Source organism: Stegodyphus dumicola, chromosome 9 (genome assembly GCF_044657685.1).
Source record: "Stegodyphus dumicola isolate Sdum_Otavi_A_Nest chromosome 9, ASM4465768v1".
In the NCBI taxonomy this organism is placed as follows: Eukaryota; Metazoa; Arthropoda; class Arachnida; order Araneae; family Eresidae; genus Stegodyphus; species Stegodyphus dumicola.
Genome location: NC_140776.1, coordinates 29,113,628 through 29,139,548, shown reverse-complemented (window position 1 = coordinate 29,139,548; position 25,921 = coordinate 29,113,628). Strand labels below are relative to the sequence as shown.

Sequence of the window (25,921 nt, the reverse complement as noted above, 5' to 3'; positions counted from 1 at the left end):
TTTTGAACATTTTTCTATAACGATATTTCTACCAACGTTCAGAATACTTAAGTGTGCTATTGAAATAAAATTATTCAGTTACTTACTTTGAAATAGTAGGCGATAAGCCTAAGATCTTGTTTCTGTTCATTTACGTTAATGGGTCTCCTAATTCGTTTTGTTAACATAATGGACACTATAATAGATTTGTGTAATTTTATTTGTTAGGGCTTAAAGCTACAAAATTGTTCAGAAATATGTGATACTGATAACAAATGATGATGTTATAATATTAGATTTCTCAAACAAAACCGTCTTTGTTGTTGTAAAGTGTAACTAATCTCACTTGTCTAACTTCATCAACAGAACAAGCTGAATAAATTTATGGTGGCAAGGAGTATAAGAATGAAGTACCTTGTGCACCATATAGTAGACAGCACTATTTTGCCCAGTTTTACCCAAATTTTGGGAGATAGCACCTCGGGGTATGGGTCCGAGAGTCTTCCACTCTTCTTTCTGTACCCCCAAACCACACGAAAGGCCTTTCGGCGTTGCTCGCATGCCGCAAAGACACTATACATTTACAAACATCCATGCCTTCTCCTGTATTTGAATCCAGGCCCTTCGGTACGGTAGTCAGAGTCTTTAACCATTATCCCGTTTGGGCGGCATAACTATCATTTAAACCTTCTGTTCATAAGATTCGAGTCCGTTTTTTCCAGTGTGTCTAGACTTACGCTTGTTATGAAAATTCATATCTGAGTCCAATTTAAATAAACAGTGTTGCAACATGTTATCATAGTATTAAAATTTATTTTTTTTTTATAAATAAAGACAGGGTAGTACGAAAAGTTTTTATTTCCCTTCGCAAAATTTTGTCACTTTAGCTCTATATTTTTATGAGATTTTGCCGTCTAGAGAGTCCTCATTTTTGTTGGGTGTTGGTCGCATAGCGAGTCACAGAGAACATAGGCTGCAACTGAATAATATAACATTTGATGGGTCGAGGACTTAATAGGACAGACGAACAGTGTATGCCAGTCTACGGCATAGGAAGAAACATAATAAACAGGTGTTAAGTTGATCATGATAATTTCTAGTCCATGCACTGGCCAGGACTTGAATCTCACACTCTGCTGGACTCTCACTGTCATTCGCATCTTCGATAACTACATCCACATCAGTATTCGGGTCTTAAAACACCGTTACACGATAGCTAAAGCTATAGCTACAACCACATTGAGAATTACAACCGCAAGGATAACAACAGCGATAACCACATTAACCTCACTAGAGATTAAATTATACAGTTGCATTTCTCTTCCTTCCCTGCAGTGAGCAGATGTGAGGTGGACGCAATTTCCCAACAGTGTCTTTATCAATTACTTCCAGCTTCTTTTTATTGCAATAACTTGTAAATGACATGCATTAGAATAAGTGTTTTTAGAGAGTGTAGAGACATTAAGTATTTTTTGGAAGCAAGAAAGATTGAAAAATGTGTACCGCCTTCCCCGGGAATTGAACCACGGACCTCTGGAATATGCGCCTAGCGTGAAGATCACCACACCACAAAGGCATGCCAAGAAGGTGGGAGAAACACCTTATAAGACTATAACTACTATTATAGTTGCTATAGTATATCCTGAGACAATAGTGTTACCAGACGTGGCGTTACTAAGTAGTATTATAAACTGTTCTTTTCATATTTATTATTGTAACAGTATGTGCCCAGATGTTTATGACATATTTTTAATTATGTGCAACAAAACTCTTTTATTACTTCCTAAGTTATATTTAGGTCACAATTGCTTGCTTTTAAACTTTTGGTTTCCTTGATTTATTTCTCATTATTCTATTAATTTTTCTTGATGGTAATGATGAATTTATGTCTTAATAATTTTATATATTATTTTACAAATTGCTGTTCCAATAGGCATTTTAATGTACGTAGATTTTTTAAAGGTTGTAAAAGTATGTTGTACTTTAAATAAAAATACTTATATTTCTTTCAATTTAACTATATGCATATTCTAGTAACCATAAACCTTCCCCTGTTATAAAATCCTTTCCTTTAAAAGTTTACAAATTTTGGGAGGAGTCCGTAGATTTTCCAAAAGCGTTATTTTGATTTGGGCTTACTGTCACTCAACAGGTTTAAAGAATTTCTTATATAAATTAGTCTGCTTACTTACATAATAATTCAGAATTTCGTAATGTCACTATTTTTGGCCACTTTCTGTCTTTTCAATTAGTAGGTCCACACATCACATAATTAATCACATCTTCTCTTGAGTTTCCTGTATAAGTGCTTTCTTAGCAGCATCAATCTAATGACTGAGAAACAAACATTACCCCATTTCCTTTATGAATTTGTGGGAACATACTACGAAGCCCATCTAAACTGCGACAACTGACATTTGTAAGTGCATTTCAGAAACATTTCCAGCGACATATCTGACAACCAGTTTGAAGAAAGAGAGTACCTTAAGATCTTCAGCGAGTACATAATAACTATCATTCGCAACATCAAGTATAAGGCATATCTCAGTAAAATGTCAAATTAGAGAAATATTTCTAAGATATCCGTCAAGAAAAGATTCGCATCCAGCAGTGGAGTGCGCACATATGAACTGAAGTTTATAATTTATGCATATATTACCATCAACACGATTGGCTTACACAGGTTGGAGCGAAGATAACATTTATTTTAATTAACACGTTATTTCCTATGCTAAATCTTTCCAGCATTCCTTGCTACAGCGTTAATGGAAGATAACATACTTCCTATTGTGAGAGAAGAAAATGAAATAGGTTCCTCTTTTCTGACGGATTTGCACTCTAAATATTAGTATTCCACAATGGCTGTCAAGAGGTTTAAGAGGATAAATTTGCGTAAGGAGTGATGCCAAAAATTGGAGAATTCTGCCATCAGCATTTGGATTTAACTTCAGAGTGATCAGAACTTGAACAGAACTGTCAGTAGAAATCTTATGCTGCTTAATTATGTACTGTAATAAAAATATAATTAGTTCGATTATTATTACTTAAAAATTAAAAAAATCTGAATAGTTTCAGATTTTAAATTACGTCCAAAGAGGCGTTTTTTTAACATTTTGTCTGTTACCTTTATTTATTAAATATCACTCTCTTCGCACTTAAATCATAAAATTCAGTTCAAAAGCAATATGACAAAACAGTTTTAAATTGAGCATACTTTTAGAATTTCCGATACACAGTCTCACGAGCTGGAGATAAAAGTATTTTTCTGTATAACGTTGCCATTACTCGGTTTAAAATCTTTGAGTTTGTTTATCAAAAATTAGCTAAAGGTTTACAAAATATGAAATCAGTAATAAAACAAATTCCAAATTTCAAATTTGGGCTTCCACATGCCCATATTCGCAGTAGGATTACGTCATTCAAAATTCGATGGCTCTATGCACCGTTGTTTTATCACAATGTGAGAAACATACATACATTTATGCAGATTTTTCATTATTTAATTTCTTCAAATATAATGCAGGACTCTAACATTTGGTGGCAGCAGTTTGAAAAGTGAAACGGACATTTATAGTGATTCAACGCAAAATCGCAAAACTAAAACAATAGTCATTCAGAGACAAAACCCCTTTGGACTAATAAATCTATTTAAGGTAAATGTGGGACAACACCTGTTCACCAGTGGTAATGACCAGGTGTTGGCATTCATCGTCAACTGAACCGAACTGAATTGTTAGTAGAAAGCCTAAACGAAACGAAAGAAAATATTACTCTCTGATCATGCTCTTTAAATCAAAAGATTGTAGAGGTATTATGGATTTCGAAGCGGGATCTTCTTAAACTTTCAATATGAGCTCATTAGAAATCGAACTCAAGTTTTAAATTTCATGGAATAATATGCCACAAGATCACATGGATGGAGTTTGATTAACTCCTTATAAATACTTATAATTTTTCTACGCATCGCAGGAATTTATTTTTGGATTTGAGATCAAGTTACCATAAGCATAATGGATGGGGAAGCACAAATAGAAACCACACTTATTCGAACTTGCACTCACTGGAATCGAAATGAACAGAAAAATCGTTTCTCCTTCTTGAAAAAATTATACTTATAAATAAAAACTTTTTTATGTAATTCTGTATATAAATATTTGTTTCTTAATCTATCACTGTCAGACGTTTTCTAACTGATGAATCATTTCTAGTTACAAACAAATATGAAGATTTCACAAATCGATCTGTGTAAGATCCCTGAAAACGGTCGAAATTTTAATATTAAAAGTCTGTGTCACATTTGTAGTATGAAAGTCAATCGTTTTGTGTTTTATTTTTTAAAATGAGTATAAACGGTACTTAATGTACAGAGACTGGAAAGCCGTATAAATAGTCACATTTCGAAATTTTATGAAATTCTTTTCTTTTCTTTTTCTTTTCTTTGTTTTTTAAACCTAAGAATGAGTCATATGAATATGTTTTATGTCTAGGATCAGTGATTGCGAAAATGGTCTCATAAAATCACTTATGGTTAGTTTGTTTATCTTTTTTCTCTCTATTCTCTCTCTCTCTGTATGTCTCTCTCTCTCTCTCTATATATATATATATACTTTTGCGTTCAATGAGTTCGTGGATTTGGAATAATTGATGACAACATTTAATGAACAATTTATTCGCCAATAGGCATTATTACACAGGACAGTTCCAAAGACACGTTTACACTCGTCGAGAAACTACGACAACCAAGCTTAAACAATCAAAACTCAGCCTTCAGGCTATAACCGTAAAGACAACTTCACGGCAAAGCACTAAAGCTCCCGACTCGATCGATCGCTTTCAAGCTAACTTCTGAACTCAATATACTTTACTAAAGTGCTTTCTCCCAGGACAGGTAGGGTATATATAGCTTTGAAATACCTTCGGGAATATTCTCGGAAAATCCGCTAAAAATGCGTTCTAGAATGTTCTCGCTCCATCTATGGCATATCGCCAATTTTGTCGTCAAATATCTCCAAATCTGTCAACCCAGCCACTTTCTGAGTGGAGAAGCTGTCTTACTGCAGCTGGGCATTTCGCAATAATATATATACATATATACTGAGATGCACTAAAACGTTTGCATTGAAACTAAAACTTATTGTACATGTGTTATATATACATTTATAACTTACATAAATGTATATGCAAGTTATAAAATAGGAATCAATATAAAATCTTTAATTTGGCAATAGTCCCTATTATTCCTCATTTTAATTTGGCATTTCCAAATTGGACATTTCCCTTTTCTCTCCTAAAAATAGAACTGTTTATAATATAGGAATCTAAAGTGCGTCATTTTAAAAGTAATCGGCATCATTCAGAACATAATGCAGCTTATGCATAGATATGTGACTGCATTCAAAGGCTTTTAACACTTCTTTGTTTCTTGATAAAATGTTTTTAAAGCGGAAGTATCCATCTAAATCCAGAAACATACCTCATCTTCTGCAGTTAAATTTGTACGTTTCACACTTGCATCGTATGTTTAAGAAAGAAAGAAAAGCGGGGAACATCAAGCTAATTATAGACAAAAGCTGAGATACATAGATTGAAATATGGACGTTAGTGAAATTGTAGTTCTGAATTTCCGATCGTTAATTAAGGCTTTCATTTGTAAAATTTAATATTATTATTGACGAAAAGACTTTTTGCACGGTGTGAATATATGCGTCGTAAGTATGATGCAAAAATTATGTTATAGGAATTAATTTTGAAACTATATCTTTCAGGGTGATTTATAATACACATACTTCTAATTTTAGGATAGAGAAAATACATATATATAACCCCCCAAAAAAACAGATTTAATAAAGCATTTCTAATTATATTTAGAATTAAAATTTTAATTTACCAAATTTTTAAACTCAAATGCACAATAATAAAAGTATATTAATAAAAAACTTTGATCGCGAAGGAATTTTATCAAATAAATTCATTTTCTTCAAAAGCAAAGGATTTTGTTAATGTCAATGAAATTAATACTAGATAATGAAGCGCAAATGAAGATAATAAATAAAGAAACCGGCTTTTCACAAAGAAATGCATTAATTCTCCCAATTGGGATAGTGGTTAGTGACGCTGATTGCCGTCTCGAAGGGCTTGGTTCAAATCCCAGAGAAGGCATAGATGTTTCTAAATGCATAAAGTCTGTGCGGTATGGGGCCGCTCTAAATATGCGGCGAGCCTAAAGTCCTCTCGAGAGGTTAATGGAAGGGAAAGAGGAGAGGAAAAACCTTAGAAGAGTGTTCCCTGTGTGCTCTTCTTCAAAACTGGGGTGGAACTAAGCAAATTTGTGTGGTGCTAAAGACTCTTGCCAATAACAGGTGCAATCTTGCACTCCTTGTAATTATTAACCGTACTTTTTGTAAATGTCAAATTTTATTTTACTAGAAAAATTAATAATTATGTTTCAATTATACGGCGATATTACCCCTCCAAAAAACAATTTTATTTATTTTGTTACAAACGTATGCATAAATTTACTAAAACAACTCTCACAGGGTTTAAAAGTGTACTCTGAAGATAGTATGGATTTTTTAAGTTATTGGATATTATTGATTTTCTTGGCGAACTTGTCACATTTCTTCAAAATTCAATGCTCAAAACTTCATTAGAGCATAAAGAAGTCGTATATTAAATATGACGTTTTAAAATAATGGTAAAGTAGTTTAACGTGTAATTTTCTACGCGATCTAATGCAGAACTTTAGCTAAGCCGCTAATCGTATAAAACAGCTCTTATTTACACACATAAAAAATTTAAGTTCAATGCATTTTGTAAATTTCGTTTTAAGTATTAACAATTAGTGGAATATTTTAATAGGCAGATTAAAAAATAAGAAATACTCTTCATTAATTTTTATACTTCAATCTCATAAGTTTTATTTACAGCACAGAGCTAACATTTATAAAGTAAGTAACATAGTCAATAAAAATTTAAAGAGAGCTTGCTGCTAAAATCAAGTTTCAGTGAACAAAATTAACATAAACTCAGCTTTAAATTATTGAATAAAACGTCGTAAATATCACATCAATCTTACCATCTTATTGAAAAACTGAAAATGCATTTCCAAACAAAACTCAAAATGACTGCCATTCAAAATCTAACATTTCATCTGCTTTAGAATCAATTTCGTTTTAAGGCAATCCTTTATTTCCCTCGGATATCGATTAGGCCAATAAAATATTTCTATTTTTAACGGAACCTGTTGTGTAAGAGAATTCTATGCTTCGAAAGCTGTTTTTATGCCTGATTATAAAAGTGGTACTCGAACTACAGACTTCATTTCCCCCCTCCCTTCATTTTCATTATTAGTCGCAAAACGGAAGTTAAATTCTCTTTTCTTTAGTACACTCGATTAATTGAAATGTAGCGATTTTATGAACGTGCGTCATTTTGATTGGCATCCCCTGATCTTTATTTGCATAAATAAAATTTGCGCTGGGCCATTTCTTAATTAGACAGTTCTAGTTGAATTCGTTTAATATTAAATGGGATGTAGATGTATAGCATTTACGGCGCGTCCATAAATGTCTTTATTCGAACTCTTTTCGCATCCGTTGAAAGTAGAAATAAATATACTTCTAATTGTAAAGATGCTTTCAATGACACAAATAGTCTTGTCTTGGTATTTTGCATTTAAAGAAGTCCGTTTTGCAAAAATTGCGAAAACAAACTGTTTATACACTTGTCTGAAGCCTTTACTTACATTTATGAAATATAAATTTTCCTTAAAAAAACACAGAAGGTTTGATTCTGGTACGACAAATATTTATGAATTACTTCAATTCAAAACTTGCAAAGTCATTTTCAGTTTGCATTGATTTGAATTCGCATTGGTTAATAAAGAAATAAGAGTAATTCGTGTTTGATATTTGTCTCTTAAAAGAGCCATTCAATGATTTTTTTGTCGTCCGTACGGTATAGTGGTTAGGGAAGCCTACTACGGTACCGAAGGGCACGGCTTCGAATCCCGCAGTAATCATGGATGTTTGTAAACATATAGTGTCGATATACGTTTGTAAACGTGTAGTCTCTAAATATGCGGCGAAACGAAAGTCCTCTCGTGTGGGTTGGTGGGAGTGAAGAGGAATTGGAGACCCCCCCATATCTCCCACGAGATACTCGTCGTCAAAACTGGGGGTAAAAAACCAGAAGTCCAACCTCTCTTCGGAGTAGGCTGCGGCAACCATTGCTCCATGTAATATGGACAGGACAACAACATCAACAATAATATTTTTAATGATTTACAAGTGACCTTTAATTTATAATTTTGTTACATTTGACATGCCAAAAGAATTATCACATAAGTAATTTAGGCTCACCAGCGGCTGAGCGGTCAAGTCGCTGAATACTGGTAGTTCGGTCCGAGGTTCGAATCCCGCGAACGGGCTGGCTGCATGGGTGTTTTCTTCATGTGTAACGTGTATGCGAGCCAGTTTCCCTAAGAAAGTCCTCCACGAAGGCATTCCTCCCCTTAGGCAGATAGGCCTAGTGTGCTTTGCCATAATTAAATACATCACACCACACCACATAAGTAATTTAGAAGTTTTTTAATTCTAAAAATATGTCATTAATATTGTCCCGAATTTTTATTGCTTTTTAATCACAATCTCGCAATGATACAAATACTCATTAATGTACAATATTTTTCGTTTTTACTAACGCATATAATACTGTGAATTAGTTTCGTGCCATCACTTAAACCTGCCAATGTTTAGTAGAACACGAATTCTATAAGATTCTGTAAGTAAGATCTCTATTTAAAAAATCTGATGTGTACACCACATGACTTCCTTGTACGGAATATTAAATTATACACATTTTTTCTTGCATTTCATTTAAACTTATTGGACTGAATTAAATCTACTTCGCCGACAGCGCACAAAGCACAATAGAATAAATGCATTCTTTAAAGTTCACTCTAGTATTTGTTTACCATAGCGACACTCTGGCGCTAGATTCACTTAACAGTATTAATAATTATATAACAGTTAACTTATATATTTCGTTCATATTATAACTCACAATGCACAAAATTTATATCATTTAAAGAACAGAATTATCTAATCGTTGCCACATGTTCTAGCCAAATACTATAATAAAGCTAGAATGATGAATAAAAGAAATTAAGCAAACAAAACAAAAAAGAAATAGTTTTTCACAGACGATTGAGTATTTCTCATTTAATTAATTCAGTTCTCACTTCGCAAGAAGGCAAAAATACATAAAAACTCAAAATATCTATATTAAAAATTACGAAGTAAATCTCAAACACTTATTTCCTCGAAAAAATTCCAGAAAGAATTAAGCATGATATAATTCGCAATAATAAATGAATGCGTTATCTTTGTTGTTGCGAAGCTAAGTTTCTCTAGATCGGAAACAAATCCACTAGTCTCCTGTTTCAAATGTAAACATCAATGGCCGCCATTAAAAAAAGGCTTAGCGGCAATTAAACAACTTTAAAATTGCTGATAATTCTAAAAATACTGCACACAGATTTACTAAAGGCATAAAATCCTTAACCGGAAGATAAAAACAACATAATTCAATCAGTTTTAAAGCAAAAAATGTACAATTTACCAACATATAAGAGTAAAGAAACAGAGATCACTGAGCCGGGTAACGGAGTGGATATATATATAAATATATTTATATACGTTTGGTGCGGCCGATTGCAACCAAAATACGAGGTGCACATCTACATGTTATAGCAGTCCTATATATAAAATTTCAACGTTCTGAGGCTACTCGTTTTTGAGTTATGCGAGATACGTACGTACGCACGCACGTACGTACATACGTTCGTACAGATGCCACGAAAAATTCTTTTCAGAATTAATTTTAAAGCAGTTTAATAATTTTTTTGAAGGAAAAGAGTCTTTTATTCTGTCCTTACCTACAGATATCACGCAAAAACATCGTTAAATTGCATTCGATAGCGGTCAAAATGGATATTTTCGTTGAAATATGCTGCCTGAAACCTTTCGCGATTACAGTACTTCCTTTTTACTTCGTACAAGGAAGTAAAAAATGAAAATATATTGGTCAACAATTTTCACAATAATCTACATACAGATGTTCGTTGTTTAATTTCTTAATATATTTTTTTTTCTAAAAAAAGATATATTATTTTAGTTAGATATATATTTTTTTTCTTGCCGCCAAGATGAAAAGCGGTTAGTGATTTTGACTGCAGTACCGATAAACCCGGGTTCGAATCCCGGAAAAGGTGTGAATGTAAATTACCTGTCCTTTCATAGGAGGCAACGGTGCCCCACCAAATAGATCCTTCCATAATAAAGTAATCACTCTTTCCGGCCTTAGTAGTGGCCAGATCTCATAACGGCTAGTATCCGCCTTTGAAGGCAGAAAAAGATCGGAAAGCGTATTTTTTATTTAAGAATACATAGACGCACATAAAAAATTTATTAAAGATTTACAAAATGTGAAATAGACAAAAAATTCTAAATTCCAAATTCGGGATTCGGGATTCCAGGTGCACATGTTCGGGTGGAGAACTACGTTATTCAAAATTTGATTATTCTAGGTACCTTTTTTCACACTGCGTGAAACATACATACTTTAATGTAGATCCTTTATTATTTAGTTTATTTAAATACAATACAGGACGATAATATATGGTGGCAGCAATTTGAAAACTGATTCGGCGAAAATTGCTATTTTGATACTTAACAGCTCCATTGGGACTCATTTGGGCTAAACAAATAAACCACTTTCTTCGCTCTTCAGTTTGTGTACGTCCCCTGAATATGGTTCCCGATTTAAATATGAAATACCTGGATCAATTACAATGGTTCGGAAGTTAAACGTTTTGTGCTAAATTTTTCATAACGTTCACAGAATTTCCCTAGACAGTGATGTATAATGGTTATAAGGATCGGAAAAAAATAAGTTATATTTCATAATTTTTATAAAATGGATTTTTTTAATTTAAAAATGTCAAAAATTTGGATTTAAATGTCTGCGACAAGTGATTGCCAAAATAAAATCCGTGTGAGGATTTTTGTAGATACAATTTTTATAGAGAAAGATTGTTTTACATGTTACTTCACAAAAAGTTTGTGATATATTTAATATATCACATTAAATAAAAGATTAAGTTTTCGCTTTTATTTTTTGTCGCTTTTCTCCGCTACTCTCTTAGATGCCTTAAAAACGTTTTCTTGACCTTGCAATTTGTGCTATCACAATTAAAATGTGCAGTTAAAAATCTAAATATGTTACTTCTACATACGATTACAAATATTTTATATATTATTTTTCTCTATTTTACAGACTTTTGTCACATACTTTCAAGTGTTCCAAACATTCTTTTAAAAGGTATTACCATAGATCAGGAAAGAATTCAAAAGATAATTTGAATATTGACACTTTTAGGCTCCCAGGCAATTTATGAAATAAATGTATATTTTTAATTCAGAAATATAAGTAGTTATATCAAAAATACGTAATTCGATTTCAATAATTGCCAAATATAACTTTTATATACCGCTAATTGCAGATGAATAAGTTGACTACAGTAAAGTAGGCGACGCAAAATGATTTTCAGAGGATTTTAGCAAAATACTTTTTTTCTTATGAAAGACGACCACAATATTTAGTTCTCGAAATTATACGAAATATTTTATTTGAAGTTATTTCCAAATAGCGAGAAAGTTTAAATAATAATTTAATTTGAAGTATTATAAATTATTTTCTCCCTCCTCGTTGTGCAACACTAGCACACTCTGCTCGCCCTCGTATAGCAACACTAGCACACTCTGCTCGTATTCGAGAGGTCTAGGTTCGAGTCAAGGATAGAGCAGAGCACATTTTTCACTTCTCTTGCTTTAAAAAACTCCTAATGACTCTAAAGTGTTGTTGGAACTAAATGGTGGTGGAAAATAATTCGTCACCACTAGGATTTCGCGATTCACCACTAGGGCGATTGCGGACCCCCCCCCAAAAAAGGGACCCTTTAAAAAGGGGGTGTATATAAGGTTTTTCTCCTTCCTTCCAGCCTTTATGGTATAACAGTAGCACACTAGGCGCGTATTCGAGGGGTCCAGATTCAAGTCCCGGCGACGATATTTCTCATTTTTAACGTCTCCTGACACTCCTGCCTAATGACTGTATAATCGTTGGCGAACTAAAAGTTTGCGGACAGTAATCCGTCCCCACCTGGATTTGGCGATTGGGTCTCCTAATCCCCAGTCGCCTTTTAAAAGGGGGAGTATATAATGAATTTTCTGCCTCAATCTAGCATACCGTTTTGGTATAACATTAACGCAATCTGCGGATATTCAAGAGGTGCAAGTTCGAGTCCCGAACAGGGCATTGCTAATGTTTCATGTACTACTGTTTCAAAATACCCTAATGACTCTACAATCGATATATATCACATTCCCAGGGTTTTAATCCCGGAGAAGGCATGTGTGTCATTGTCCGTAACTTCATAGGTGGTACCGGTGACCTCCTTATTAGGTTATTCCTCAATAAAGTGGTCAAATCTCAGTCGACTAAGTGCCCGCAAGTGAGGAAAATAATATATCATATTCTTTAACTGATTTTTCTACTTCTAAGCTACATTTTTAACACAGAAAGAAGCTGCAGATTTTCTAAGTGATAAACGCGAACGGGTTCTATGCAGTAGTAATAAAAATATACTGCTAAATCTCCTGAAAGAAAAACCACCATACTATTCCCTAATCTTTGCGACATCGACATGAGAAACGATGCTGCAGAATAGTAAATATCCATTTGTTTTAACTCGCAGTTTGCTTATCTTTAATTTGCATTCAGATGACCTTTAGAGAGATTATTCAGACATGGATGTAACATACTTATATTCTTTATCCTAAATATGTGGATAAAATATTCACAACTAATTATTGAATGTTAACGGACGATAACAGTTACTTAATAATTGATGTATATATTTTGCAAAGTTTGTCATCAAAAATTATTTCTATTCAAAAACTGTTTTCATTTCGAATTATATGATTTACTTTGCTTCATATTATCTTCGATTATGTCTTTCTGTTGAAGATAACTTTGTAGAATCATTACGTTTTTCTGAAGAAGGAAACATGAAAAGTGTGCAGTACCCTCACCGGGATTTGAACTAAAGATATGCCAACTGCTAGCCGGATGTGCTTTCTATTTACTCCTCGAAGGAAGGGATGCGTAAGGAAAGGATAGCTTACAGCTTAGCTTCGGAAACTATCATACTGTTCAGCGCATATCTTTCGAACAGAACAGTAGGCTAGTAGCATTTGTATTAATTTTTTTTAATATTAAACTAAAATTTAGTTAGATATTTTTCTTTTTTTTTTTTTTTTTTTCGAAAATGCTTGTCAGTTTTATATATCAAATGTCAGCTTGTTGTCCACTAGGTCATTAGGCTGCTTTCTTTCGAGTATCTTTTCACAAGACAATTAAAATAAGATAATACGGGGCATTCGTCGATGTGAACAGCGGTTATATCTTATCCAGTTAAACACAAAATACGCACAGAAGTCAAGAACATTTATTACATCTAATAATACAAGCATGCATGGGTTTGTTTCGATAGTATAAAGTAGGTAGTATATTTTTTCGGTAGTACTTTATAGCTCAATGAGAGTTTAAAAATTATAAAATATTTAAAAATATAGCAGAAATATTTTTAAAAATGAAACATTTAAACTTAAACAAGCAATAATATTTTTTCTAAAACAGTAATTCTATATTAAATTTCAATTTTTACTTTTTCTAAAATATAACGCAACAAGCTAGATACGATTAATATGCGGTATTTTACACAAATAAAAGCTGTAAGCCAAATTATACTTATTTTCAATTTCTCAAATTAGCAATTTAAAATATTATAGCATTTTTTGCTTAGAATTTAGATGTTAAATATATATTTTAATTTATTTCTTTGATAAAGATGTGCACGAAATTTAGAAATATTTGCTGTTAAGCTGGATAATTTTCCAGCTTAACAGCAAATATTTAATAATTTTTCAAATGAAAAATTTTAAAACTGACCTTTTATCAGTTCAGCATTTGACGATATAATTTTTAAAAACTGCTAAGGTATTTTTTGTAACAAAGATAGCGGTTTCGATTTTTAAACATGTTTATCATTATATTTTAGGTAACGCTGTGCATGGAATTAACATTATCCAGGCATTTATTTTTGAAAATAAATTTAAGCTCTGAAATAATTATATATCTTCTTTTCCCATTACGCGTGAGAGAGAAAGTACTTTATTAAATATAAAAGCAGAACAATCCAAAATTCCCTGAACAATTTTTTTTCATTGTTTTTGATTTTTTCAGAATATCTCAAAGAGAGCCCAAACATTTTTCGGAAAAAATATCAATTTTCAGAAACGTAATAGCCAGTTAAAAATACTCTATTTAATTTTATATTTGATTAACTATATTTCTATTCTGTTATGTAATATTTTTTCGATTTCTCTTTCTAATTAATTGCTAACAATAATGCAACTACACTTTTCAGTATAAATTTGAAAATGCAAAAGAAAAGTTTAATTAGTACAACTTAAAGATGTTGAAATGCTATTCTGCAACTCCAAACTTTCTAACCTTCATTTTCAGCACCTCCAAAAAATTATAATCTGTTCCTTTTATTTCCTGAAGTCGTTCACACTTAACTATCTGATCTTTCACTTGTGCTACATTGTCGTTACAAATGTTTCTTCATATTAATTTTTTTAGTAATTTCATTGTAGAGACATTAGGTATTTTTTGGAAGCAGGCAAGATGAAGAATTAGCAAACGCCTTCGCCGGGAATCGAACCACGGACCTTTGGAATACCGGCCCAGTGTGCAGAACCACTACACCAAGAAGGCACGCTGGGAAAGCGGGGAAAATACCTTATATAATGTTTTCAAAAGATGTAATTATATATCCACTAAATAATATCAGCAACAAGTTTTGCAACTCTTTGCTTTTTAGGTGATATCTTAATGAGCTATAACACAACTGAATTTAAAAAGATTAACAGGGCTATAAAACGAAACTCCATGTTGTAAAGAAATCACAACAGTGTGCGTATGAATACTGAAGCAATGATACTGTACTGCAAAGTTTGTTCTTTCCTACCATAAATCTTTGAGCATGTGACGTTACTGACTCATAGTCTAATCAAAATCAATTAAACTCTACGCCCTTTCACTTCTCCAAACTTCTATAAGCAATGACGTCCCTGAACTCGAGGTATGGAAAGAACATTTGGTTCTCTACTGGTCTTAGGCTAAAATATGTCTTAATAGCGGCAGATTCAAGACGTGTCACGATAGGAATGTATCGAAACACAAAGCATCGCATTGAAGTAGTTTAACCTGCAACGGAAACTGAAATAGTGAACGAGGTACGTATTTTTGAAGAGAATCACGTGGTCGTTACATTTGCTAGTGCTGGCAATCAAACAGACTCTTAAAGACTGCCAAATAAAGTCTTGAATTGTGAACGATCTTAACAGACAGTTATAATCAATTAAGCAGATTGCGAGAAATACTTTCTGAACATAAACTTGGCCAAAATCAGCGCAAAATTAGTAACAGATGTCGTCTTGAATATTCGAGATGATAAATGTTATCAATATGACACCAGTCCTATCAAACATAAGGTATCATACACGAAAAACCAATTAACTTTGCGGAAAGAAAATATTATCAGTTCCGAAAAGGCTTAGCTTACGAAGCTTAGTAGATTATCATACGTTAAGACTAAGGATTTCCATATATATTCCAGTATAAAATATTTTATAAATCTTGAATATCGGAACTAATCTTACTGTGATTAATTTCAAATTTATTTCAACATTGTCATTGCCGTATAATTTGTAATACACTTTAGATCATATCAATTATTTCAGTCCATAATATTTCTTTTACAGCAAAAGAGATAAAAAAAATTTAAGCGTACAAACAATTTTATTGTTTCGTAAATATTTTGCTGTATCTTCGTAACTAGGTCACGATATATGTTATTTTTTACTCAAAAAAAAAAAAAAAAAAAAAAAAAAAAAAAAATTAAAAAATTAAAAAATCAGTTACTTTAATTTGCGTTAGTGGAATAGTTTTAATAATAATTATGATTACTTTTACTGACATTTACTTCTACTCCGGACAAAAGCTAAAAATATAAATATTTTACTGACATTTACTTCTACCTTCGGGAAAAAACTAAAACTATATTTGATTAAATATTTCAAACTCTTACTGCTCTCCATCGATAAATTTTGTACTCTAGAGTGCGAAAGATTTTTTTTAATTCAAAGGTAATCGTTAATTTGTGTAATATTTATATAAATTGTTTGAAAAAGCTGTCATTTTAAAAATTCATAGTAGTCATGTAATTCAAAATGCAGAGTGTTCTAATATAATATACTCGTACATACTTGTGCATGTTATATTAGAAGATACATTTCCATAAATCATCATCAACATGCATTTCCATCATGCATCAAAAAGCTGAAAAAATGCATTGCAAGTATAAAATCTTAGTTTTATACTGTCTATACAGAGCAAACCTCTGATTAGTAAAGCATTTATTGAGTTATCACTCGTTGAAAATATAAGGGTTTATAATTTCCTCCACAGAATTCGAGGGGATATTATAAAAAGAATTTAATGACTGGGCTGGCATTTTCCCTCCTCCCCCACCACCATTTCAAAGATGCTTGTGTCAGCAGTTACAGATTTATAGAAACTGACAGACTGAAAATATTTATTAAAAATAGCAACTATATAGATTTTATCTAATTAAACATTTCGCAATCTATGTAATGAACTCTAATTGATAACTCTTTATCGATAAAATATCGATTTGTAAGATTATATTTACACTCCTTGAGCAAACGCAAAACTTTTGCTACTAATATATATTTCCGCTTGAAAAGAATACTTGAATATATGCGTTACTTGCGTTACAATATTCAATATTCACAATTTCCTTAAAGCAATATTTTAATGCTTCTAATTATTTTTCGGGTTAAAAAAATCGTATCCCTCATAGTATACGATGTTATCAGACGACAATGAATAAAATCTTTCATTTTCGTTGGTGTTACAAAAATGCAAAGTTAAAAACTGTTAAGTTAAATGTTTAAAAGATCATTTTATCTGAATTTTTTAACAGTATTTTGCAACAAATGTTATTTTATGCTATTAATACAAAGTAAGTTTCTGTCTTCTATATTACGATACATAGTATCTTTTATTTCTAGTTTTCTCTTATGTTCTATATTAAAATAAAATCTAGTAGTTGCAATAATGTTTTGCAGTAAGATATAAATGAAGATAAGATATATATTTATATTTATATCTGTACCTGTATCTATCTGTCTCTCTATATAAATTGTTTTAAGCGGTAATACTTCAGAGACATTAAGTTTTCCTGAGAAATAAGCGTGACGAATCTACTTTAAACACATGCCTACACAGGGATTCGAACCACAGACTTTCCTTCTGTTAGCAGGACATTTTAACTGCTCATTCACGGAATCACGAATAGGATAATTCATTCCCTTTATAATGAAGGAGACTGGGGACAAGTAAGAGACCCAGTTGAGCAATTCCAGGCAGAAAGGAATGAATATCAATCAAATGTACTCAAATATATAAAGATTACAAAGCTTTTGGGTCCAAGAAATATGAAAAATCCGTTATTCTGACATAGGAATTCCAGACTTGATCTTAAGCTGCTCTGGAGGACGAGGTGCCTCATATATAGTGATAGCACGGACAGGGGTGCGAAAATTCTGCATAAGATTTCTTATATTTTGATAATTTTTAGAATAGCTTTTAACACTCAAAAAACGAAATGAAACAACAAACGCCCGGAACTTCTAAAATTCTAATTTTTAACTTAAAATTTAGTGCAATCCCAGTAGTAAAGCTTCAATTTTATAAGATGGCAACAGACTATTTTACTTAAATAAAAAATAAATTTCCAATTTAAAAACGATAAGAGAAATACATCGAAATATTTTTCTTATCGTTTTTTAATATGATAACATAATATCTATGTATATAATATATATTAATAAAATGCATAATATATATATTTAATATACATTTATAAGATACATAATATATATTTAATAATAAGATAAGATAGATATGCTCTTTACTGTAAATAATATTTAAAATGCATTTTCTTATATTTTAAAATATTTTACGTGTTTTATTCTCAAAATTTTTAAATTTTATTAATTTGCGTGTTTTATTTTCAAAATTTTATTTGTGGTTTGTTATAATCTGACAGATTTAATTAGCTTTGCTTCATATTCATCAGAGAATAAGAATAAAACGTAGAGGGGGGAAAGGACTTTTCTGAAATAATGATCGTTTTCCCATTTTGATTTATCGATTCTTGCAGCCACAGCCATTAAATGTTAAAATAATCTTTAACAAGTGTGTCAACATCTGGATTTGGCTTATGCATAAAGTATATTTCATTAATGCATTTTTTGAATTCGGTGTTTCGCACTATTCAGCAAATTTTAGGATTATTCAACATTTTTTAAAAGCTAGGTATTAAATTATTCGTTCGCACTCTATTATATGAAAGAAGAAAAACGTCCAGGTAAATAACTTTCATTCCCAAATTTTAGGCTTCACACAGTTTTGCTCGTCTTATGTCCATCCCAACTTAACCTACTGTAGTAATGAATTACTGTACTTAAACTGCTGTAGTAATGAATTACAGTACAGGGCAGCTGTACGAAAAAACTAATTAAAATTCCGATCCTTTCCAATCATTTAATAAATAAAACAAAATGCGTTTGTTTCAAACAAAGAGAAACTAGCTCATCAATTTCCATGCAAGAGAAATGAAATTCGCGAAGTCTGGTTTGGCCTTTGCTTTCCAAAATAAATATTACAAGCAAACTGAGTGATTAGGCATGGGAAGCCCCCTCAGTCCCATCCTGGCTGATATCTACATGCATTATTATGAATCAAAATTGTTTGAAACTTTAAACTTCCCGGTATGGTTTACTTTTACCCTGTTTGAAGGTAATAAAGATGATTTAAATATAGTTCTTTCAACCATGAATTCCACTGATCCTGCTATTCAGTTCACTTCCAATAAACAAAAGTTAGCTTCATTTTATTTCTATGCTTCCCGTGCTCTTCAAGTTTGCTCATCCAAACTATCCCTTGATGAGGAACTAAATTATTTAAAAGCAATAGCTACTGACAGAAGGGTTTTTCACCCAACATTATTAATCAAGCAGTTAAAAAATTCTCAACTCAACACATCAAAAGGCACACTCTTGTTCTAGGAGTTTATAAAAATTATTTTGCCATTCCCTTCTTCCCATTAATTAGCTATAAAGTTGCACATATTTTGCAGAAATTTAACTTTCAGGTCGTTCATTCTCCCATCAATAAAATTCCGAGTTCCATACTCAATGACCCCATTCCGGATATGAATTCCTGGGGTATTTACAGGATTCCTTGTCAATGTGGTTTAATTTACTAAGAGAGCCTTAAAATTTCGCGTTAAGGAACATGAGGCATATGTTAGAAAAAAGAAACAAAGAAGTCTGCTGTTGCCCACCATTGTTGGTCCGAAAATCCCTCTTTCAATTTTTCTGCTGCTAAAATTATTCAAAAAACATCTTTCATTGGTGAACTGGATTTTCTAGAGGCATTTCACATTCAAAAAAAATTTTTTTGTTCTAGTTAACGACCCTAATTCCAGTCCATCTTTGCCTTTGGCCTTTAAAGAAATTATGTTTTACTTCTGGTTTCATCAACAGATGGCGCCAGTAGCTTATCTCCTGTCCAGGCTTTCTTATCTTATCTTATCTAATCATTATATCTTACTTCGTTCATTTGCGCGTTTGCAGCTGAAGATGAGGGTTCGGTAAAACCATCGAAACCAGTCCGGTGAAAATTTGAAAATATAACGCTGATTTTTGTTGTTTGATTTCTAAATTAATATTTGTTCGGCGTGTTAATGTATCTAAACAATGAACTATTTTTAAAAGTATGTAATTGTAACTTCTGCTTAAAATTTTGCATAAATGTCACAATTCGAGAGGAAATATTAAAAAGGAATATCTAAAATGCAATCATTTCGATTTGCATAAATGTGCTTTTATGTTAATGAGATTTTTGAAAGATATTCAATGGCCTTTTTTTTTTCTCAACAAATTCTTTTTGATTTTGTCTTTGCTTGAGACTGATATTTTTGATTAGATACTTTATGGTTATCCATCAACTGTTACCATAAATTATCTAAAGGAATTCAGAGTTATATATAATATTTCAACAGGATACTTCCTTGCAGATTTACAACAGTTTAGACTTCTGAATCTTATTAGTTTTAAAAGCACATATTTTACTGTTCTCATCATGTTCCTTTTGGAAAACTCCATTTAATCTCTCCCTTTAGTGAAATCTTTTGAAAGCTTTCGCTCTCAACAATACACAAAATTATTCACATTCGCATTTTGCAGTTATCTTCTAGAAATATTAAACACTAAATACGATTATACGATAAAGCATTTCTAGACACTTTGAGTGGGAATGCGATTTAGTGTCACAAATGCATAAAAGTTTAATTTTTTCATAATTTTAATTTATTTGCCATTTTTAACATCTGCATTACAAAACGCTTCTCTAAAGTATGGACTTACGATTGCCATTAATGAGTACACATATGTAATATGTGAGATTTATTTTAAACAAGGCGTTAATTTGAAGTTAATATTATCCTGTTACTTTGTATCTCCCAACACTTTCACTAAACGACAAATAGGTGCCATTTAAATAGTAAGCGAATGTGAAAATTGAGAGAGAAAAAGGATGAAGTTAGGTTATTTGAATATGACACAGCACACGAGAGTTATCTGCTTAAGGGTTCTGTGATGCTTTCATAGAGGTCTCTCTAAGAGAAACTGGCTCATATTTAAGTAACACATGGGGGAAATCACGAAAATCAACCCGCAGCCAAACCGTTTGCCTGAATCGAACTGCTAGTATTCAGCGGTTTTAACCACTCGGCAACTGGAGGAGTGAGATTTTGTCAATGCGTCAGCAAAACTGTTCCTGTCATAAATAGCTCACATGCGAGTGAGCCAGTTTCGGAAATTGTTTTCTGGCTTTTGTCATATTTTGATATTAGAAGATGCGAAACATTTCAAACTAGGTTAATTGATATTTTGTTTGATTTGTTTATTTGTTTACGGCAAAGCAAATAAGGGCTACCTGCTTAAGGGAAGGGAAGCCTTTGTGGAGTACATTCTATGGGAAACTAGTTCGTATGGACATTACCTTGAGGAAAACCACGAACACGCCCATGTAGGCAGCCCGTTCGCCAGGATTCTAAATCTGAACCGAACTACCGGTGTTTAGAGAATTTATGGCCTGGCTGCTGGTGAGCCCTTAATTGATATTTATGTATTTTATTGTACTATTCAATTTTTTTGTGATGGAAAATACTGCAAGGAGAGGTAAATAACTTTTTGTATTACAAGTATTAATTTGTAGTTGGTCATTCGTAGTATAAATAAATGCAGGTCGTAGTATAAATAAATGTAGGTTGTAGTATAAATAAATTTCTAATGCAACTTTTAATTTTTGCTTTGGATTTCAAGTTAAAAACGTGACGATATAAATCGTTAAACTCAGCAACTCCGTTTCTATGTTAAATCGCTCACTGGTTGGCTAAGTTTGTTTCGGAGAATGGCTTCGCTCGTGTTTGCGCTTAGAAGGCGCTAACCAATTGGCACCTGGATGATTCACGTTTAATCTGGTTTTTAGATTGTATATATTTTAATTTGTTTTATTCCAAAACTCTGTAAAAAGTAATGAATTGTATTTTTAGCTATACTAGAAATAAACATTTAATTTAAATTTTAATTCTTGTGTTAGATCTTAAGTAAAAAACACAAAAATGAAATTCGTCTTTAGGACAGGAATATTAAGCTAGAAATAGCTAAAACACAACTTAGTTTAGTTATCAAAGATACTTAAACATTTATCTAAGTATCCTTCATAAAAATAGGCAAGAAATATTTCATCAATTTTGAAAAACATATTCCATAAAATTTTATACATTCCTATGCTTTAATAATTTGTCTAAGACAATTAAATTTCGAAGAATCTAAATCACTAAAGTAATGGTACCATACAAGATACTGAGTTCCACACTAGTTTATATTAACTGAAGCGAAACAGTTCAGGTTATTAAAGTAACTACTAATGAAACATTAAAAAGTAAATTCTATTCAAAATTTCTAATTTTGCATTTAGAAAACTAGAACTATTTTGCATTAGAAGACTCGAATCAATGACAGTGCTACAAATAAAAAGGTTTTAAAGAAAATGATCAAAAACAAGGAGTAAATAATATAAATGCTTAGCGAAAGGAAAAGTCTACATTTCTAAGTAGAGTACGCCTGGGAGATCTCGTACATCTCTCAGCCTTAATACTTTGAATAAGAGTGGCGTATTGTGAAGAATCTGAATCACTAAAATAATGGTACTATACAAACTGAATTTTATACTAGTTTATATAAACTGAAACGAAACCGTTCGAGTTATTAAAGTTACTACTAATGAAACATTAAAAACTGAATTATATCCAAAATTTCTAAGTTTGCATTTAGAAAACAATAAACTCCAATCAAGAAAAGCTCTACAAATAAAAAGATTTTAAAGAAAAAAAAAAAAAAAAAAACAAGAAGTAAGTAATATAAATTCTTAACGAAAGTCTACATTTCTACATGCAATACGTCTGAAAGACCTCGCAAACATATATATCTACTTGCAGAAATCGAAACGCTTTATCGGAAATTGCCGAGGGAATTTTCATGCCTTTTATTTATACATTTTATTTTGGATTTAAATCCAGCGAATAACTTTGAATACTGTTTTATCTACATTGTACTCTACCAGTATTCTCTTTGCCAATTGTCTTTTCTTAATATATTGATTAAAATCAGATATGTACTTAGTATATTATAAACTTTCATGCTCTTATTCTGTTAATCACAGTTTAAAAATTTGACTCAACGGGATAGTGAACATTGTTATTTATCACTTACTTATGAATAGTATTAATGAGTTTTCGAGAATGAATCATTTTTCTTATTTTATATTCCTTTCCTAACATTTCCTCATCACCTTCATAAAGCGCCGGACAGTTTATAAAATTGGTTCGTAATGTAAACATTTCTAAATTTGCTTTCAGGCAGACATTATTGTTATCTACCTATTTCAAATATCCATGGGTGTTGCATTTACGTTATTGCCCATAGTCATCAGTGGATGGATTCTGATTCCTATGCTGATTGTAGTACATTGAATTGAATTGCGGATATTGAATGACTTCAATTGAATTTTGTAGGACAAATAGAGGCTTGAATTTAGTACCCCATGTAAGCCTTATTCGCTTTCGACAGCCGAGTTTACCGTATTTCTGATAACTAAACTTTCTTGCTTTATTCATTGATTTTAAACTAATGGTACAGAAGCGACTATAAATTCGATAGCTGATTATAAAGCATAAATTTTAGAGAAAGAAGCGAAAGCACAGCTCTGCATATGTCTTAAGCTAAAAATATGCTCATTACTCCTTTATGCCACATTCACATAAAGGCATCGCGTTTTTGAAAAGAATAAATCTTTTGAGAAAAATAATGACGAAAGTAGAAATACATTACATTAAATTCAAATTTTCCTGTATAAATGTATTTTATCAACACAGTTTTAGATTAATCCAGTTATTAAACTGAATTAAAAAAATTAAAAATTAATTACTGTATTTGAATAGCTTGTACAGTCTGTGGCGTTTTGGGAACATAAACATTTAAAAGAACTTTTGAAGAATTAACTTCTAGCCTTTGTGAAACTAAAATACAGATAAGAAGAAGGGTGTATAAGACCCTTTAATTCAAGCATAAAATTAACAAATGGCTTGACTTGGGTTACAGAAAAACAAAACTTCGGGCTTGAACGAAATACGCAACAAATAATAATTTCAGTGTGTGGTTGGTTAGCCTAACCGCTCATAAAATACTTTAACGCGCAAGCAGAGCTCTGGTCTATAGTAACCGGCAAGACAAGCCTAAAGGGAAGAACACATCAGCGCTGCTAATGCAAGTTGCTAATAATCACAGCACAACGTGGCCTGGAATAGGCAGGACACGCTCTAAAACTAACGGAAAGGCTTTTCAACTTAAAATGAAATATTAGTTCAAAATAAATCGATAAACCTCACTAATTCATAATCAGCTTCCAAGTTAAGATTAAGTCGAACGTTTCCATACACAAATATTAACTACATATATTAAATAAATACTCCATTTATGTCTTGTTGAGCTTCATGAAACGTTTTTCTTTTCAATAAAATACAACAAATTTCACCGGAGCTTCTCTATGACAGTAGCTCACGACTTAATGTTTCTCAAAACGTTTCATAAAGAAGTTGGCTGGCATTTATATTACCATAAAGCAAATATTAAAACTTAAGGGGAATGAATGATGCTTTCATAGAGGTCTTTTTAAGGGAAGCTGGCTCATATTTACGCAATATTTGGGGGAAATCAACCAGCCCTGCATCCAAACCGTTTGCCTGGATTCGAGCCCGGATCAAACTACTAGTATTCAGCGGTTTTAACCACTCGAAAGCTGGAACAGCAAGTAAGCAAGGAATCCATGTTTCGGGTTTAAATTCACTTCTAGGGTCTTTTAACCACTAGACGTTAATCCAGTGCGAATCAAATACGTTCGAGCTTAAATTAATACTTAATTATTGGTGGGCGCACATTCTTAAAATATTTTCCTTTTCAGATATAAAATACACAAAGCGCAGAATATAGTTTGTGAATACTTTAAAAACTGCATTTATATAGTTTGTAATCGAAACGTAATATTGTATACACTTCTCCATAAAATCTAATAGCAATGAATAAGTACTTAAATGTAATATGTGATTGTTTAAAACGTATACATATTTTCATGTCATTATGCTTAAACAATGACATAATTTATGGTAATTCATTAGCACAACTAACTTTTCTTATGTTCATGATAAAGATGTAAACTGATTTTGAATTCAGACAAATTTAATTAAATACATTTATAAATTACAGTGCATTTTTATGATTGAAAACTCAAACATTCAAGAAATAATTTCATCCCAAGCACGCAGTGTTATTTTAATGAAAAGTTTAATTCAAAGCAACAAAAAAAAAAAAATGCAAGAAACTTACTTGAAAACAAGCTTCATGCATCTTCCGCTGCATAAAAACTTTCACGTCATTCTAAACAGCTTTAATCTCTCATCGCTTAAAACGCCTTTTACCGGAAGTAAACTAACTCTCAACTTTGGTAAAAACCAGAAACAGTGTCAAACTATCCAAAATATCCTTCGGCGCCAAAACAACTGCACATAACTTCAGCTAGCCTTTGCTGGGCTCCTTTAAAGAATCGAGCAGCGGAACGCTCTCCTACCTAGAAACACTTCTGCAACCCTACTAAACCGGCGTGAGCTCGGTTGGAAGCTCGGGAGCCAGGGATAGTCCATTATGGCTCTGACAAGGAAGGGGGTGGAGATTCGAGAGCGATGGGAAGTCACTTTTCCCCAGATTCAAAACAGGACAAGAGAAGTTGTCAATGCCGGATGTTCCTGGACGTATTTCTCTAGGAAGAATGTGTGAATACAGTCGTGTTGTGTTGTATTCGCCGGATGAAATCCGGAAAGTAAAGAATTTATTGAATTCCCGCAAAAAAGGGACGCAGTAAAGTGCATTTATATGTAACAAGTAATTTCTTTCAGAGTAAACCCAAACTTGTTCTCTTTCTGCATTTTAATTGTTAGCACTTCATACCAATTATACATTAAATAATGCTATTAATGTACATA

The 25,921-nt window shown here is 32.1% G+C and overlaps 1 protein-coding gene across 1 annotated transcript in view; it reads right to left on the bottom strand.

Annotated features, from left to right (window-relative positions):
* The window catches only part of LOC118186274 (two pore potassium channel protein sup-9-like), a 304,485-nt gene extending 278,963 nt beyond the window's left edge, over window positions 1-25,522 (bottom strand). The window contains exon 1 of the mRNA XM_085823322.1: window positions 25,269-25,522. The gene's annotated coding sequence lies outside the window, so the exon portion shown is untranslated. The remainder of the gene's footprint in view (window positions 1-25,268) is intronic.
* Between the last annotated feature and the right edge of the window lie 399 nt (window positions 25,523-25,921).